Source organism: Plectrocnemia conspersa, unplaced genomic scaffold (genome assembly GCF_051122295.1).
Source record: "Plectrocnemia conspersa isolate PC_06_02 unplaced genomic scaffold, ASM5112229v1 ptg000014l, whole genome shotgun sequence".
Lineage (NCBI taxonomy): Eukaryota > Metazoa > Arthropoda > Insecta > Trichoptera > Polycentropodidae > Plectrocnemia > Plectrocnemia conspersa.
In genome coordinates, this window is record NW_028277178.1 from 26,824,058 (window position 1) to 26,844,874 (window position 20,817).

At 29.4% G+C, this 20,817-nt stretch overlaps 1 protein-coding gene across 10 annotated transcripts in view; it reads right to left on the bottom strand.

The window, feature by feature from the left end:
• The window catches only part of mamo (maternal gene required for meiosis), a 103,174-nt gene that overhangs the window by 40,115 nt on the left and 42,242 nt on the right, over window positions 1–20,817 (bottom strand). For 5 of the 10 annotated variants that reach the window (XM_088203537.1, XM_088203540.1, XM_088203539.1 and 2 more), the window contains one exon: window positions 18,101–18,250. The exons of the other annotated variants lie outside the window; for them this stretch is intronic. The gene's annotated coding sequence lies outside the window, so the exon portion shown is untranslated. The remainder of the gene's footprint in view (window positions 1–18,100; window positions 18,251–20,817) is intronic. 10 annotated transcript variants of the gene reach the window in all.

Genomic DNA, 20,817 nt, shown 5'->3' on the forward strand with positions numbered 1-20,817 from the left:
AATAAAGCATATCAAATCAAAAAATCGAACGTGCATAATTGATTTGTACATTTTTTACAAATTGGAACAAATTTAAACCCTAATATTAAAAAAATAGTTCCATGAAATAAGCACACTCTTCAGATTATTGTTTTCTATATCATATTAGAGTGTCAATTAAAAAATGTGAAAATTAATTCTAATAAAAAATATTTTGCTTCTGTAAATTTGCATGATTTTTAAGCATTATGGGATTTTTTAAATGGGCCCGCCAAGCATTTTAAAGTTCTTAAAAAGTTTGGGGTTTCCTGTATGCATGTTTTCGTAGGGTTCTAGTTCAATATACAATGTATACATAGATAAACAGAATTCCATAATATAGGGCAGTTGCGCGTTTGAGTTGCTGACCTATTTTAAATACATGGGAGTCGTTTATTTGATATTACGCCAAATAAAGTCATTGGAAATTTTAAGAGCATGTCTAGCTGCCTTTTGCATGGGTTTTAAATTAATATAATCATAATATAATTATGGTTTAAAATATATTAATCAATTATACTAAACAAACCTTTACGCAATTGTAGCGTAAAACGTTTTGACCCATTTTTTTTATATAGATGAGATTTGAGGACTTTTGTTATTAATGTTACGATCTGTTTGTTCTTTACTTTTCTGTAAACGTGCTTAGTTAGATAATGCTATTGAAAGGGAAATTGTTTGGTATGCAACAAATTAATTAAATGTCATTGATAATAATCAAAATTTGTACGTATAAGATACAGGAATAGTAAAATTAAAGCGTTTTCTAATCGACGTAAGTATGTCAAAACGTCTGCTGAAATTCAACAGCAACTATGTTTTTTATTTATTTAAATACGTATATAGTGCATACCAGCTTTACGTCAATATACATAAAAAATAAATTATATATAATAATGGCAAGACCACAATGCGTCCATTAACTACGAGTATCTTGATGAGAAAAAAATAATACTTTTCGATATGATGAAAAAGTTGAACAATTGTTCTTTTTGAAAGTTGTATATCGAATGATATCTCAACATATTTTCTAGGAATTTTATAGGAAATAAACATAGATTTTATTTACATTCTATTAAAAGTGAGTCGGTTGCATTATTTGGCAACCAGGTTAAAGAAACATACTCAAGTGATTATATAAGACACACAGTTCCCTCGAGCTACTCAATTGAGACGTACCGCAATTTAATTTAATGTGTTTTCTGTATACTAATCAGGCGCGTACGGTGAGATACATTCTCTTTCGCTCGCTCGCGTGTTAACTGACGAGAGTGAATGAAAAGAAGTGGGCGTGCGGAACGCATGTAACGCACGCTCTTATCTCTCAAATAACACGCGAGCGAGCGAAAGAGAATGTATCTCATCGTACGCGCTTGATCCTAATATAATTTGTCATCTTCTTGAAATAGAACACCAAAATCGGTTACCTATGCAATGAAACATATTATTATATTTTTTATAATCCAATTAAAGTAGTGTTTTTTTTACAGTATGTCATATAATGACATTTTTTGATCCTAAATTATAATTTAGTTGCAGATGATCACGCTTAAATTTTAATACAAAACAATTCTCAATGGAATCTATTTTAAGTAATTTAATTAATATCAATAATCGAGATTATAATCTAAAGAAATTATAGATATTGAAATAGTTGATAATATTAAATATTTAGGAGTAAATTGAATTTTAAGGAACATTGTAATTACATATTAAAAAAATTATAGAAAAATAGGTATATTATCTAAGATAAAAAATATGTTAGATATAAACACGAAAAAAAATTTAAAATATCCCATTTTAATTATTGTGCAACAATATTTTATATGTTTAATAAATTAGAAAAAAATATTTATAAGTTGAAAAAGTTATTAGTATTTACTTATAAGTTGAAAAATAATATGTTAAATAGGTTTTGATAAGAAATAAAGATGATTTAATACTAGAAAAAGAGACAATATAAGGATAGTCAGGTATAAGAAAATGAGTACGGCCAGGGGAATTATGTATGGAAATGTGAATTTATATAAAAATATTTCTAGGGCAATCCGCAACAATACAAATGTAGTGGGTTTTCTAAATGGAATAAAGAAACACATTCGTGCATTAATAATTAATTACAATTTTTATTTTTTGTTAAAGTTTATATTATGTTTAGTTAAAATTTATTATATTAGCTTAATAAATTAATAAAATAAATAAATAATATATTCAGACGACTTGTGTTGCTCATATTGAACATATTGACGACGATTTAATAAGTATGATTTAAAGTTTTTAATCATTTCATATAAAAATAAAAGCATGACAATATTGATTAAAAGCAATGTAAAAGCATCATATATCGAGTTTTTTCGTCACAATTAAAACAACAAATAAGATTCATTGCTACTGCTTTTGAATGATTAAGTATGGATTGGACTTGGTTTGAAGCATAATAAAGAATGATTATGAATACTTTGGCTGGTGCTGATAAAATCGACACCGGCCTATATTTTTTTATCAGATATTAGAATCAATAAAATAATTTCCGAATTCATTAAGTTATATAGTGACTATGTTAAAAATAAAAGGTATTATAAATCTTTTCAGGACTTAACTTTCCGAATATCGCTCGTAAATACATATTTTAAAACTTTGCTTACTTCTAAAGTCATATTGAACCATATCCAATTCAACATCTAACTTCCTTCAATTTTCACTGAACTTCATATGACTTATTTATATCACTACTTTGCAAAGCGCACAACCTTTACAATCACACAAATTTATGAATATCAAAAGAGTCTTCCAATATCGACTGACTCCCAAGAACTTCTGCGTCCTTGCTATCTTACATAACATCACATACATTTTTGTTTGGTCCAATCAAATGTCTCACACCACTCTTTTCCGCGAAACTCCTTATCTAGAACCAATCGCCACCATACCAACACGATAAGCCCGATATACCAGACTCGCTTGATTCATATACCCATAAGCGTTTGTGGCGTGAAATTTGGTTAATTCGATTTAAATGCGTGTATCGTTTTGCCCGCATCCACCAGATCAACAAGTGGGCAATTCATCATCGCTCGTGAAAATTGTGGGCTTTTTCCACTCAACACACACAAACTGTACTATGTGTACATATTAAATTGACCGATTCGATGACAGTTTGGAATTTCAGCCTATTGGCTTTCACTTGATAAATTTGTCATGTACAACCATATTCAACGCGGTATGTTTTTTCATTATTATATTATGCAATTTAAGATAAATATCTAGACAACTTTAATCACATTTTCAAAGATCTTAAAATATAAGAATTGTTTGAAGAATAACTAAGCGTGAAAAAAACGTTATAATGCAAAGTTGTTCATAAGTCAAACTTGAACTAACTATTTTATTCATATATATGAAATTGAAATATTTTATTATTTATTATTTTTGCATGTATGTAAAAAAATATTAAATAGATTAAATTCATTGAATTTTTAGCAGCTTTTTGCAAAATTGCAGACACAAAAATATAGATCACACAAAGACAACTAATAGTAAAACATAATGAAACGTCATATGTGAGTGATTTTTGATTTGACAAATCTTTTTTATAACGATGTCTATTAGGCGAAATATTATATAAAAAAAAAACACAGACTTGGCGCTGTAACAGTTACTAATACGTTGTTAAACACATTAGAGAACACACCATTCACACAGTTATTAAATAGTAATTTGATCATTTAACACACCTGTCAAACTGTCGAAAACATAATTGATTATTTTACTAACAGCAATATTATTAATATATATTTTTTAATAAAGTGCGATTTGTTACCGCCGTTTCAATGGAATTAATATTAATTTTTTTAACCTTTTAATCATGCGAAAGCTTAAAAAACAGGACACGGAAGCTGCTAATATTTCACATAGCCTGTCACGACTGTCAGGGTTTTTCCAATTGCGTGATCGGAGATGGGAAGCGTGCAATGATTTCATAGGAGATTTTTTATTTTGTCATGCGCTCGCACTTTTATTACCTTCTTATGTTTATATTACATGTATGCAAACGCGTTTTATAATATATTTTAACCATTAGCATATAATTATACGAGGTATTTTTATATAGCGTACAGCGTTATTATATCATTTTTTAGACATCCGCAGCAGCAACAATCGAACGCAGCTGCTGAATTTATTTATTATTATTAGACCTGAATGCAGCGATGGCCAAGTATTTCTGATTAAAAGCCAAGAAGTTCTAGAAAAGTGCAAACGAATAAAAACTATAATAATTCCAACGAATATTCAAATCGGTTTTAATAATAATCAAAATGACATTTAAACACGTTTTGGAAATCCGTTGAATATAAATTTGATTTATACATGAGAGTAAAAAAATATAAAACACCTATTAACCTTTTCCGGTCGAATGATGTTTGAATCGAATTCACATATTTTAATCGGTGATAATACTTTAACCGGATATAGTTAAAGTAAAAATACTCAATCAATGAAAGTTGATAAAGTATCGATTTTCCGGTTTAAAATTAAATAATTTCAGAGTTCGATTAATATAAAATATTACTTTTTTAAAAAAATAAATATATTAAGTACTTTTACATGGGGAATTTTAGTTCCTATTGACTTGTAAAGTAAAATAAATTAATAATTTATATTGTATTTCTAAAATCCACTGAATATTGACACCTGATTTTATTGTATTAAAAAAATTGCATTCCATTAAAACTATAATAAAACAACGCAAGGTTTTATTTAAGTTAGTAAGTTGTTTAGTTTTGCTCAATTAATCAATGGACATGATTATTCATTTTGACTCTCGCATATTCTCACGTACATCTAGCCCATAAAAACAGCATTGTCTTAAATGCACATGAGATTTATACATATGCTATGAAAAAACCCACAAAAGTTCAATACTAGCTTTTAGAAAAAGATGTAACATATTAAAGAAAAATTTATTTTAAAAATGTTTTATTTTTAGGACAAGCTGTAAAAAATGCATAAATACAATAAATTTTACAGTTGTTTTATTTTTATTTCAAAATAAATGGTTTTAAAAAAAATATTATATTATTAAATAAAATACATCAAAAAAGTTCAGTGACTATTTCAATTATTTCAGTTAACATACATTTGACCTTTTATCTGTATGTGCAAAAAAATCGGGTTATTTTAGAAGCAAGTTTTTTTTTAATTTAGAAAATATCCAGCTGCATGTAAAAGTATCATAAATTGCTGTTTTTTTCAAAAATAGCTATTTGATTTAAAGGAAATGAGTCTCTCTTAATTATTTAGATTTGCTCTTTTAATTATTTAAAAAAACTGTAATTTTTACTCAAAAGAACAGTATTTTATTTCAATTACTTTCAGAGAAAGATCTACGTGTATACTAACAATCTAATTAAACTATCAAAAACCAAATAAACCAACAGTTTGTAAGTAATATAGCATTATAAAAACCCTCTAATCATGGAAAAGCTATTCCACATACAAAGAATACTTGGTTAATATAAAATAATTTGAAGCGACTTTTTGACTAAGTTGGAAAAACTATACTTGCAGAATGTGTTTAAAATGGCCGTGATTGATCCACTTTTATTTTGTGCAAAAAAATTGAAACTACTCCCTGAATTTATCATCAACAAACGGAGCAACTATTGTTATGAGTTGAAAGCTGAAAAAAATATTATTTATGATGAAGAAATTCATCGAAAGCGATCCAATTGTCATTGGGGAACTAAGTGATAAAAAATTAAAAAAAATCAATAGTTTTAATGGGTATTAAATGATTAGAGAACTTTTAAAAATATTCAGAAGTATCCAGAATTATTATTTAATACTTGGTTTGTCGCAAACAGAGCCATAAATTCTATTAGATCGTACCATACCGATTAAAAACAGTAAATTGTTCCGAGCATTATTACAAGACGATAATAACATCGAACGGGAGACATGATTAATCCTCTATTAAGCAAATATTAATAATTTAAAAATTGTTTTAAAATACTATCTGGTGGTCAATACTTACTTGTAGGTAATTATTATGTCAGTTCTACAGATTTACCGCCATTGTAATGCATTGGGCTTACGCCTGTCAGGTTACAACGAAAGGTTAAAAAAATAAGTAATGATGGTCAGATTTTAATACAAAAGTAACATTAACAAAGGAACTGCTTTCGCTTTGAATCATCGACATTGCTTAAAGCAGGGGTACCCAACCTTTTTGTGACCTAGAGCATATTCTAAAATATCAATAAGGCGGCGAGCATCACTTATTTATTTAAAGCAAATTTATAATAAATAAAAAGTAATACACAAAAAATAAGGCCCTTGCTTAGAATGATGGCGCCATGCTAAAAAAGCAGTGGTTATGTACTTTCCGTTGCGTCACATTGCTGGTTTGGTCCTAATGGCTACGAAAGCGGCCAATAATGTTTTGCTACATAAATACGTTTTAAAACTAACCTCTAACCGTCATCAATTTTTGAGGGTTTATAAAAACACTGCCGTACCACTTCGCTTTCAACTTGGAATAAACTAAGGTTAAGCCGAATTCGCACTAAGTGATACTATTTCGAATCTACTGAAATTACTCTTAGAATATCGAGTAAAGTCGCATTATTTGACCATCCGACAAAGTCTAAATAAAGTAGTCACCTGAATTCAACCTGATTTTCGATACGACTTAAAGACTACGCGACAGACAGTACATATATATATTTATTATGCACAAATTGTACGGCCACATGTAAAACTGTTATACTGATAAAATTAAATCAGGGGTAGAAAATCTACGGTTTTAAAGACTAAGTATTTTAATAAAAAATCCAGGCATTGAAAAAAATATTTTCCTACAAAATAAATTTTGGATGAACATTTTCTTTTGAAAAGTGTGCAGATGTAATAGATTTTTTAACTGAATAATATAATGACAGATTCAAGTATGTAAATTAGCATTTCAACTTAATTTAGTTAATAGAACAACAGAACTCGGAACATAATATTTTAAAGGTTTTACTTGACTCGTAAAGATCCAATTAAAAGATTAAAAAAAATCTATTAAAGATTCTCAGCATTTTATTGCTGCAAATCCATATCTACTCAAACAAGACGCAAGCAAATACACTGTATATATGGTGTAAGATTTTCTTTAAAAATCTTTCCTAGAGAAAGCAGTCACAATAAAATCAATAGTAGGTAATAGCAAAATAAACATTTTTTTATCATATGTTTTTGTCACGGAAAATTACTGAAATCTTTTTCTGAAGTAGGAATACAGTAATTGGATTTTAACAAAATTATATAATGTATCTAATTAAAGTTTATTTAATGCGACCTTTCATCAGGATTATGCTATCTGAGCCTTTGCGAGCGTTGGGTGTCGAAAAATAGAGCTATCAATAGACTTACATTACAAAAGCAAAAAAAAAGTTCTCAGGCACATGCTCATTGATTAAAAATATAGGATTGTTTTAAAAGTACAATATACAAACTAGATGAGCTTAGAAATATTTTCTGGATTTTGTACCTATACTTTTTGAATATATCACAGTAAAAATAATATCTGAAGACATGTAGGTACATACCATGCGGTTTAAAAATTAGTACATAACCAATACACGTGAATAAATTTCAAGTTGAACGATACTCAATTTATTATTATTCTGTCACGTGCAGTCTTGTTTTTTCAAAAGCGCCAGATTCACGACATGCAGATTTTCATATTTGCGTAGCACACTCGCGGATTCTCCTACGCAACTAACTGCAGCCATTCTCAAAATCAATATGCATAAATTTGAATACACATATCATATAAATGTGAGCAAAAAGTGGCCGTCGACCGGTTCTCAAATGTTCGCTCATCTCGTGCTGCCAAAGTGACAGATAAAGAGGGGATGCGTGCTGCAGCCGACTACCGGGTGTACCATAAGTCACGCGACTAATACTTGGAGACACGCAACAAGGTCGACTTCGGTCGTGCTCATTTTTATCCAATTATTTTCATTATTCGAGTGTACGTTTTGAGCCACCCGGTGGCCGGGCGATCAGAGGCTATTATGTAATTGGATAGAAGTGGACGTAGGTGTAGCTGTTGTGCACCAATCGACAATTCTGCAACTAGGTGTGCTGTTAGTCGCTCATCATTTGAAATTCGTATCATCCTGATTCGAAGCGCTTGCGATGCCTACTAATGGAGACGAATTTAGTCATTATCGGATAGGGGAGCTCAATTTTTGTCGGGCGTATTAATGGTAAAGAGAGCAAGTTGAGTTGTTTTACCTACATAGCTCGTTGAATAGTAGGGTAGAGAGGTATTGAATTCATTAGACATAGTGACACGTAGTGATCCCTTTCCGATAGTATAGCTTTGTTTATCAATGTGTATAAATGTGTTCGCTATTGAACAAAAACTACCCAAACAGTTTTTATTTACCGTTTGAATACAATATGAAGCATACTTCTATTAGAAATAAACAAGCGCATGTGTTAGACTCCAATACTAATTTTGCGCCCCAAGATCTAAATTCAGCAAAATATACAAAATTTTCACACTAAGCTGTTAAATTGGTTCGATATTTTCAGCAGTTTATGTTATACAGTACAACAAAAATTTATAATAACCATAAATGGGGGTTCATTGAAAAATAAACATTAAAGTAAAATAACAGTTGATGAAAAAATTTTGAGCACGACCAAAAATATTTAAAAAAATAGTTTGAAAGCTAAACATATTTTTTTTATAAAAAATATAATTTTATAATACACAGCTCTCTGATTAATCAGGATAACAAATTCTTTAAAAAATATATATTTAAATATGAGATTTTTAACTTTTTATATTTATATATAAAATATACTAAAAGTTTTACATTTTTATTAAAATACCATTGATTCACAAACCAAAACTGACTAACAGTTAAAAAATATTGTGGATCACTGATATACATATCTCATACATAGTATATCTAGTAAATTTAAAACAATTTGAAAGATTTATATTACAAATTAACTGCTTCTAAAAATGTTTTGTGTGTGTGACAAAAAATGATTTTAAGTATCATTTTAGGTACATAAATTGCAAAGATGCAGCGAAAAAAATCAGAAAATTTTACTTATAATCTGTGAAGTGCGTAAATGTTATGATAATAAACTGCTATTTTCCCTTAAAAAAATGCCAAATTAATTAATCGCGCTGCATTTTAAAAAAATATTGGTCAGTAACTGTTGGCGAATATATTAAATATATTTTTTTCTTTATTAAATAGTATTTTATTAATATATCTATTTGATATTTTACTCATTAAATGCCACTATATTAAATATATCGAAACTTTAAGGTGTATAAATATCTGAGCAGATCTTGCTTGAGATTAACAGATTTTATATGAAAATTTAAATAGCTGGTCCATAAATGTTTCCTGGATATTGAATTTAAAGTTCATTAATTTTAACCTAATATAAGATAAATGTTGACATTGAGTAAAAGGTTGTATTTTAGAATATTTACTGTAAGCGGCAGTGGCGTAGTTATGGAGACGCGGGCCGCCTCGGGCGGCACTTGCTTGGGGGCGGCATATTCGCGATGGGATCGTCTAGTGTGGTTCTAAACTCTGAATGCACTAAAACATATATAAATCCACGAACAACAATAGCTTAATAATAACCAATTTATTATTTTAAGAAATGCTAATTTTATGAATCTGCAAGAAATGTATGGGGGGCGGCAATTTTAAGGATCGCACTGGGCAGCAGATACCCTAGCTACGCCACTGGTAAGCAGTTCTAAAGATCTAACCTCATTTATACTACATGTAAAAACAACCGCCCGGCAAAAGCCGTTATAATAAAGCACATTTATTTATTCATAGAAGCTACCATTTAAAAAAAAAAATTAGCTGAGATTTCTAAAATCATTACGCTAAGATGAAAACAATGGCAGTTATATTTTTACATTTTCCTTAAAAACCGTTATTTTTTAAATTTTTCGTTATATCCTGATAGGCGTAAGCCAAATGCGTTACAACTGGGTAAGTCAATCGGACATAACTAACACCTACGATTAACCTGAGACCTCGCGGTTACTACTTTCGATCTTATGTTTTTTTAATTCGCGTCATTAGTCTCTTTACAATATTTTTTAGCAAATTTGCTACAAAATAAAAATTGTTCTTGTTGGCTAAAATAATTATTTATTTTCAGTATATATGCATGTACAATACATATATAAAAAAATAAACATGCTGAAGAAAATACATTATATTTTACTAATATACCATAATTAAAGATATTTTTACAAAAAAAAAAAAAAAATATGGGGCCCTTAAATGATAATGAAAAACCGATAGGGTACTTTTGTAACCAATAACTTATAAGTTAGCATAAGACGTTTTGAAAATTAGAAAACATTTTTTAAATAATAATCATGATCTGGCATCGTGTTTCGTACATTTTAAAATATTTTTATAATACAACTCTTATGTAAAATTAAACACTTATTTTTCTTTAAATTATATAGTTGATTTTGATTTTTAAAAATCTAATAAAAACATACTTTTTAAGCATTTCAAAATAAGAATAATATATAATATATACATATTAATAATGCATCTAATTTGAGTTTATTTAATGCAACATTTGAACACGATTAATCTATTTGCACTTATGCGAGCGTTGGGTGTCGAAAAATAGAGTTAGCGCTAGACTTACATTACAATAAATCAAGAAGCAATTTTTCAGACATATTTGATTTTTATTTTTTTAAATCTGATAAAAGCATAGTTTTTCAACTTATTTGCTTTGACGAAATGTTTAAAGGTAATTTTATATGCATTCTCATGATTGATTTATAATGAAATATAGACATTTAAAGCTGCGTATATATTTTATATTAAATTCATGTTATTTTGAATCAGAAAAAATGAAATTTTTGGTACAATAAAGCACTAGTAGATTATTCTTATCAGTGGCGTAGCTATGGTGGGGCGGAGGGGGCGGGCCGCCCCGGGCGGCACTTGCTTGGGGGCGGCATATTCGCGATGGAATCGTTTAGTGTGGCTCTTAACCCTGAATATACTAAAATTTATGTAAATCTACGAATATTAAGGGCTTAACAATAATCAATTTATTATTTTAAAAAATGCTGATTTTATGACTCTGCAAAAAAATGTATGGGGGGGGGGGCGGCAATTTTAAGGATTGCTCCGGGCGGCACATACCCTAGCTACGCCACTGATTCTTATTGTTTCCGCAAGAATCAGACAGATTTTTTGTGAAAAAATAACATATGTTTTATTTAGCGTGTAATTTTACGTAAGAATTGAGTTTTAAATCTTGTTGTGTAGTGTTATTTTCAGTAAAATAATTTATAAAAGTGGTGATTCAAAGTAGGTGTCTATTTAAAATTTAATTTTGACTCATCAATGATATCATGATTGTCTATTAAACTAAATATTTAATGTAAATCCTTAGTTAGTTATCCGATTCAAATTAAAACTGTTATTTTATAAAATAATAACGTTTTCAACTGCAACTAATTAAAGTTTCTTGAATGCGGTCTTGTTATATACCAGTCAATTCAATGCGACCTTTCAACATGAAAAGATCCCCTGGTTTTGTCAATGGCCTGATTTACACGTTTACCTGAGAGAGGAGAATATTCTAGGTACGCTACTGAAGCAGGTAGTATGACACAAATATACGCGATATAGATAAGTTAATCTTTTTATTAATATTTACTATAAAAAAATCAGATAATATCGCGTTTTTTTCAGAACGACTCACTGATACGTTGTTTAGTGACGCAATGACGAAAAGTGTTACTTGCTCAAATTTTTATATACATATTTTATTTTTGATTATAAATCTGATCATCATGATTTGATAGATTATACAAACGATAATTATATATTTAAGCATTTAAAAAAATAGTTATGATACACACCTAAAATATATGAGCACCATTCTACATTTATTTTTATTTTCTTTGTGTTTGGCAAGCTTATTAAGAAGCTAGATGGCTCGTGCAAGAGAAACGTTCTCAAGCGCTGACATCCTGGCCACAACGGGTATGAATAAGGGTCGTGATCGCGACTCTCACAGCCACCAAGCATTGCCTGATTATCAACAAGGCCCCTTAGCAACTTCAAAAAGTGTTTTATTGAGTAGATGCTACGCCGAAAATGGAATGAAATGTATCCCAATGCTCCTAACAAGAAGACAATAGGATAGAAATTATCTGAGAACTTCAGGAAATATACTACTGATTTAGGATCGTACTTAGGATATTGAAGAATTTTAAAGCATAGTTTCAAATGAGTATATAATAAGATGTATTTACTTTTTTAATGTTTGCCATTGGATATAAACCGTCCAACAATAGCATGTTCTATAAAACGTATATAAACTTTAAATAATTTACAAATAATAAGATATATTGAAGTACAAAAAAATTAAATAACTATAGAATTCCAAATATAATTTAAATAATAATAATCAGATTCACCTGAGCAAACATTTTTTGTTGATAATTGGGTGAATACTAAAAATGAAATATTTGAGGAGAAATACATTGTGTACGCATGTGTCTATCGTGGTAAGAGCATTTCACGTCACGAAAATACAGCATTTTTCCAACCAACTGATCAAACGAATGAAAACGGATTTTCCACCTGATGCCCAATTTTATACAACGTCCATCGAATAATTTCGTTTTAAAAAAAAATGCATATTTAAAATTGACAGCCCACATATTCTAAAGAGTCACAATAAATACATACAAAATTAGCTTATATGTATTACTTGATAGTTAATTGAATAATAGTGATAAAAAATAACAATAACCTTAGTCTCGACGATGTTGAAAATATTTTGCACACAATAACAACATAACGACGATCGATTATATTATGCCGTGTATATTATAATCTTATCAGCAATGTGTTGTTTTGCATCGAGCCTTTGCCGGGCTTCATTCATTCATAATACCAACAATGATGAATTATTCAATGTAATTTATTAAGCGTGAGGTGTATTTTTACGTGTACAGTCGCATCTCGTTTAAACGCGGCCTCGATTAGTTGAGCGTTAATTTTTTCATCAATGAAGTAATTGTCGGCTGCGATCCGATAAGAACGAACATGCAATGGCTACGATTTTTTTATTTTAAAAATAAATTAGTTAACCCAACACTACTAACAAGTTAGGGCTGGCAAAAATAAAATAAATGTTAAATCAGTCATTATATTGAGAAAAGTTTTTTCATGAAAAATTATCTTTTACGAATATTGCTTTTCTTTGCTTTGATAAAATATGAGGCATACTCAAAAATTGATACAAATAGAGAAGATTTTTCAAAAGCATGCATACAATGGATTGTCGTAATGTACGCACTTGCACTATTTGTTTTGTTTCATAAACAGTGTTAGCAACTTATGTGATTTTTAATGAGTTTATCAATTACTTATGTACGTTACTTGCAGAAGAAAAAGATCACTGAACATAGATATCGAGGTTAAAAAAGAGATGTTTTAAAAGTACTTAAATATTATATATAAATCACAAAATAAAATGCTTCGCAAATATTTTCTAGACCTTGTATCTTGACTTTCAGAATATACCTCATATGTACATACTACGAATATATAATTATATACCGCTTTTTATATTATTTATGTACATATTAAAAATAAAAAAACAGCAATTTCTCTAATGTAATATTAAAATACCTCTCACATAAATTTTCATGTGATTTATCACACATTTTAATTCAAATAATTTTTAACCAATGTGTTAACGAAAACATAAATTACTTGCATTCTAAATTATAATGGTAAAATAACACTGGGCGTTTTATTAGAACGTCGTTAAATTATACTGATTTACGATACGAGTATAATAGCAATTACGCTTAAGACAATAGATAAAAAGCTCACAGAGAGCTTTCAGAGCTCATAGGTAATATATTAGGTTTCGCTGAAATGTTAAACAGCTTTCGCGCTTGACTATGCACAATGATGTTTTGATAGTCTCACGGGAAAGTTTTTTTTAGCTCATATACATTATGAGAATTCGGCCGTTTTTCGCTACACATGGTGCAATCACGTGTTTGCCAAATAAACATTGACAGACTGGACCAGTTTAATGAATGGACATAAAAGTAAATGAGTTTAATCCGATCGGTTTAATGGTTGACTGCTGTTGGTGAATGGTCAAAGCTCTCCTCTGTTGATGAATTGACGTATCGGCCAATTTTACAATTGAGAATTAAACGAAATAATTAATCTAGTGAGAATTTGGCGTTCACGATCAGCGCTTATTTTAACCGCTGTTTTAAAAGTGATTTAATAATTAAAACAGCAGCAATTGGTTATTGGAAGTGAGATAGACATGTGGGAAAGCACTCGGAAATTATTCAGTGAAACCGCAGTTACGTGACGCGAAATAATTTAATAAAAACAAGCAATGCCTATTAAGTAATTATATAATTAATAATCAGAATGTAACTACACAAAAAGATGAAGCTGTAAGATTGGAATGCAATTTGTTTAATGTTATTAGTGCGTTTGAGGTAATTCAGCGATGATGAACAAGCGACACATGAGCGTGCCAAGATTATTTATTGCACGCAAGAAATGTTGGAATAATGTATTATAGATGAAGATATTTAAAATAATATATTTTTTAAGCAGCATCCGTTCATATGAATTAACAATAAACAATAGCCAAACCTAACCGGCAATATATGTATGTATGTAGTTTGTTTTGTTTCGCGTCGATAAAAGAACGCGATGACTCGTCATGTACAGAATTCAGAATATTTACTAACGATAATTTATTTTCATTTCTACGATTATTTACTCTAGACATATCAATTCATTACCTCAATAGATCAATTACTTAAATTGATTAAACGAAACACCCTAAGAAAGTACACAATAAGAACATCCATTATTTGTTCAATACAGGCAACTTCATTTATTATAAGAATATTTTTGTGGCGAATGTTCGCCAAAAAGGATGATGTTTTTTGCAAAAAAAAATTATCAGCTTTCCAACGTTCTCATGATTTCTTTAAAACTGCTTTTCATGAAAAATAAGAAAGCGTGATAAGACCTCAAAAAAATCTTAAAAGTGATTCTGAGAATCGCTTTTCTACGCCAGGCGTTTTGAGCCAAGAGACAGTTGATCTTGGGTCGTCAAGCATGGCAAAGTGGACAGCGTATCTATATATATATATTCTTTTCTTAAGCCCTTTTCTTTTTGGACAGCAAATTAAGGACTGATTGTTAAAACTGCATTCCTTACGATAATTTTAAATATTTATTATGGTTTATAAATGATTGTATTTTATATGAAATTTAGAATTTATTAATATAATAATAATAAACATGTTACTATAATCATTATATCACGGGATGCAGTGTTATTAACATAAATTTGAATTAAAGAAAAATAACACACGCTTACTAAAAATTTCGGAAATTTTTCCAATAAGTGTTAATTTCCTAAAATTAACTTAAAATTATTTGGCACATAAAAATGGTAATATTTAGTTGTTTGTTAAAAAAGAATATTTTCAATAAATTCAGTGTACTGTTTTCTAAACATTAAACTGATTATTTTAATTAAAAACTTGATATTATTATTTAAATTATAAACCTGAAAATCGTTGTTATCACAAACAAAGGTTAAACCATAATCCTTATTATAATTCGTTAGATAAACTTTAAAAATGGTTAGTAATGTTAATCGCATAAAAAGCGAAAAAAGCAAAGAATTAAAACTACTATAGATAAACCTCTCATTATTTGTCGTAAAAGTAAATTAAATATAAAAAAAAAATATTAAACTATTTTTGGTTTAAAAATACACAATTAACACCTAATAAAATGCTTCATGGTTTTTCCGTAACTGGATTTCACACCGTGAGTTAAATAATGATACACTTACCTAGCACTAGTATTTTAATATTAAACTATTAGAAAATTATGAATAAATCTATAACTAGGGGTTAAGAAACTGCGGTTTTAAGTTTGCATGTATGGTTAATAAAAATCAAATTTAAAAAAAATGTTGTGGCGGCACAGAAAGAAAATATTAAGATTTTAATGGTTGCGGAAGGAAGATATGATTATATTTTTCAAAACGCCCAACGGAGCTGTTTTCTCAGATGGCCTGCTCCCAATACAGAGGACCTGCACCACTGTGCCTACGCTCTCTAGAGGATCGATGTTAGTAGATTACAGCCAACGTTTTATTTGGAGTATGAGAATGAATTATTTAAAAAAAAAATACAAAAAAAGTACAGAGCTTCGACTTATTTACTATATCTTAGAGAAGATTGGCAATAACAGCTATTGCTACGAACAAGATAAAAAACCTCTTTGAATTAATGAAAAGACGAGATTTCAAGTTTGCTGACAGCCAAATTTTAAAACGTAGCTAAGTGGAAAGCCCCCATACAATTTTGAAATCTGTTGATTTTCATGTTTTTTTTTAATAATATTAAAGTTGTTTTCTAATTACCAAAGCAAATATATAGCCGATTAGAGTAGTTGAGAAAATCATAAACTATTTTTTGCTAATCAAATCTTTCAAAAAAAAAAAAAAATGCTTTTTTAAATATCTGGCACGGACCCACCCTTTTATGCAGTGAAATAAAAAAAATGCAGCGGTTGTAAAACATTTAAAAATACTTGCACAAATTTAATTTTCAACAAAAACGGCTCTATGAAATCAGAAATTTCTCGATAAATGAGAATTCTGGAATTCGAAATGAAAATCTAAATCTTTGTGATGTACTACATATTGGATTTTCTATTTCAAAAGTTTATCGACCCATGGACTATAACCTCTACTAAACATAGCAAAGAAGGTAAGAAACCTGTTGAAACCTATTATGTATTTTATTGTACACCCTAAAAGGTTCGTCTTCATATTTTTCATATTAGATATGGCGGTGTATGTACATGATGTAATACACACGTAACTCGATTCTCAGAACATAATAATGCAAGTGACAAGGGTAGACTATTGATAGATCCATCGCTGTCAAAATGTTAATTTTGCCAGTGGCCGAGAGATTGCAGCGGAGAGGTGCTCCGAGAGATATTACAAAATGTTCCCACACTATCAGTTATGTGTACTGTTGCCATGTGCTCGTAAAAATATTTATACTGTGCTCGGCAAGGTCACGCGTCGGCAGCGAGGCGCGTGCGACGCATGCACTCGAATCGCTCAAACTGTGGGTCGCGGCTTTCATACACCTAATTTTCAGACAAGGGTTTTCAGTTAATTTCCTCACGTCAATAGCGAGGCGATTAACGCCTATTTAAGTCGGGCAGAGATGTTCTATGGTCGATATGCACTCTTACATTTAGAAACATATTGGATATTTAAAAATGTTATATTATTTTAATAGTACTAAAAGATTGTTTTAAACTAAAAAAAAATAATATTCAATATATCTGTGATAAAGTGCCATTGAAAAAAATGATATACAATAGAAGGAATCGATGCCTTTGAGATATAGTGTTTCAGATGTATGGTATTGTAACAAAGAGCATCAACCATTGTCTTGTCAATGTCATTAAAAGCTTCAGACAAATCCACTATAACTAGAATATTCTTAGAATAAGACATTTTAGACTTTAGTTAAAGTTAAAACGACGAGGGATGAAAGGCGCGTACGATCTCTAGTTATGATGAAAAGATTTATATTTTTTCTATTCAACTATATTAAATTTTAAATTGAATTGACTGAGTTTATATCAGTAAAACAGATTTTTTTATAATATTGAAATTAAAATTGATACATTAATAAATTGATGCAATCTACTACGTTGTAAGCAATTCCTTTGTACTAAATTATATTTTATTATTTTAATGCCACTGCACGATTTTAATTATCAATACAGAACTTATATATGCATATATGCTTAAAATAAAAAAAGGTTAATTTGTATATAGTAACATAGAAGTAGTTTTATAGCGAAAAATAGTTTGTTAATAATAGTAAAAATGTTCGATGGGATGATGCAAAAAATATCCAATCAACGAAATATAAGCATAGTATTACCGTCAATCTGATTATGGTATCTTCTTTGTTTATAGTGTCACAGGCAAAAGTACAGCTTTTGTCCAAAAATATTTTCACACTTCCTCCCTTGCGTTTCAGTGCGAAATCCTCAAAGAAAATTGGGCGTCGATCGTCAAATAGGAGAAAACTCTGAAAATTTTTCATAATATAGTTTTTTTCTCAGTCACAATTTAATACGATAGAGAATCGACGAAAGTATGTTATAAAAATATCAATAAAGAACACGTCGCATTACAATATGGCCTTCGAGTTAAAAAGATCATGGTTAAGGTCGTCAAGTTGCATAACTTTGCAGATCGTGGTGGTTTGAGAAGAACGATATAATATTATGTACATACAAAATATACAGGCTGATCCATAAAGCACATAAACAATTCAATAGATATAATTTAAGTTGTAACCAGAGAACAGGAAAATTCAAAATAAATAGTTCGTTTTGTTTAAAATATTGTCCATCCATTGTCCAACGGCGACGACGATAAACGGCACGCACATGTGTTTTATTGGTCAAAAAACATCGCTATTTTTACAACATATTAATCAATAGTTTTTGAACATGTCCTGTTCAATACAATGATCTTGAAATTATCTAATAAAAATAAATTACTTCAATCGTACTATTTCTATATCATAACCAGTAAAAACATGAGCATTTGAATAACATATATTTTCTCCTTTCAATCTATATTTTATCCGATTCATCAATTCTATTATGAGACACTCTGTATGCGTTATTATAAATATACTGCAAGCGCGATTACAATGTTTATTTTTCACGTAAATATTATTCGCAGATATGCGTAAGTTACACGTGCCTAATAACAAACGATAACGAATGCATTCTATACAGAAAGAGAGAGAGAATGAGCGAGAGAGTGAAACAAGCCACTCTAAAGTATTTAATAAATATTGACTTACATTGTATAACTTAAGATATGCTATAATAATACGTTTGTTTGGAGCAAAAACGTAAATGAAAATGATTTACAGCATACTTAAATTTAATCACAAAACCATAGCTTGCATTATTATAATTAAGTTATATGTAAACTATCTGCAAAGTTGGGCTTAGTGTTTATAGGTTTAAAACTATGTGGTTATAGGTTTAGATATTTTAGATAAATTATATATAAAACATTATGTCCCATTTTTAAGTACAATAATCAGCATTATTGTTGGGTTATATTTACCATTGTATATATTTAGAGAATGATCCGAATTTAAATACGAAGATCTAGGGAATTTATGTACTATTGTGTCATTGATTTTAAAGAGTTAGATTTGGAGCTAGTGTTATAAATTTGAGGCTACTCGATGAAAATCGATATTTATTGGTCAATGACTGACGTGTGCTTTCAAATTATTTGACGGAATGCTGACGAAGAAAGGAGATTTATATAATTATGCTAATTAGTAGTTACAACATCACGAAAAGGGGTAATCGCGTCGTCTTACAGTCTAAAAATAAGTATGCTGATGATCTTACAAACAAAGAATATAATATATAATAACACTAGCAATAAAACTGAAAGCATGTATGAAAGATCTAACAGATATAAAAATGTCCAATTTTAATTTGTATGAATCTATCATTTTATGTGCTAGAATATATATTAGTAACATTCTAGGGTATGTCAGTTAAAGATTCTAGCAAAAAAGAAATGTTTTTTAATAGCTTAGACTTATAAATATATAAAGTAACATTATTAAACCATAATTAAAAACATGCCTTCAATGAAATTTGGCTAAGCATATATATAAAATTATATTATATAACATTGCAAACAAAGTGTCTTTAATTTATACAATAAGTACTATATGTTATTACTGTTATTTTTTCATAAATATCTGCCTCGAATTCTTAAATTTATATTGCCGAATTTTATACAAAAATTATGTGTGATTTACTGCTATAAAAAAATATAATTTTAAGGATAAAATTAATACTTTTAAAATTGGTGTATTATCCATTGTGTGTTACTATATTTTTACGGTTTTCACATAGGACATCACATATATTTATAATTAACAAATACTCGGGAGCGATTAGTGCATAATGAAAAAAACAGAGAGCGATAAATTGTTCGCCTCGCTCGCGAGACAGGCTTGAACGCCACTGGCTAGATTTACGCGAACAGCAATAGCGGAATGGTATTTTGCAGTAACTGCCACTGATGCTGTTGTGCGTTGGCACACAAAGATCGTCCTAAAAATAACGATCGTAGGTTGATCTCTAACGATACGCATAGTATGGGAGGATCTGCAACGCAGCATCTCATCTCATCACGGTATCGGTGATTTTTAGCGTGGTTGAAATAAATAAAAAAAAACAATCTAAGATTGTAGTTATTACGTTTATAACCATCATAAATTCACAGTTATTATAAGCATCTAATATTTTGCATAAAAAATATGATGCTCGCGACAGCGATATTGCGTATGCTTTCTTTAGATCAAAATCTGATTGAGATGCGTATTAGAGCGCGAATCATAATTATTCGCTATGTAAGTAAAAAAAATTGAATAGCCTCACGATCAAATTCGATGCGAATAGCAAATAAAATGATATAGTAGCAAATTTACAAATGGAAGTTTATTTCTACTTCTAAGAACATAGGTTTAAATTCATAGTTTGGACTTCATCAAAATTTGGTACAAGAAATACATATAGACAGTGTATTAAATCAACACGAAAG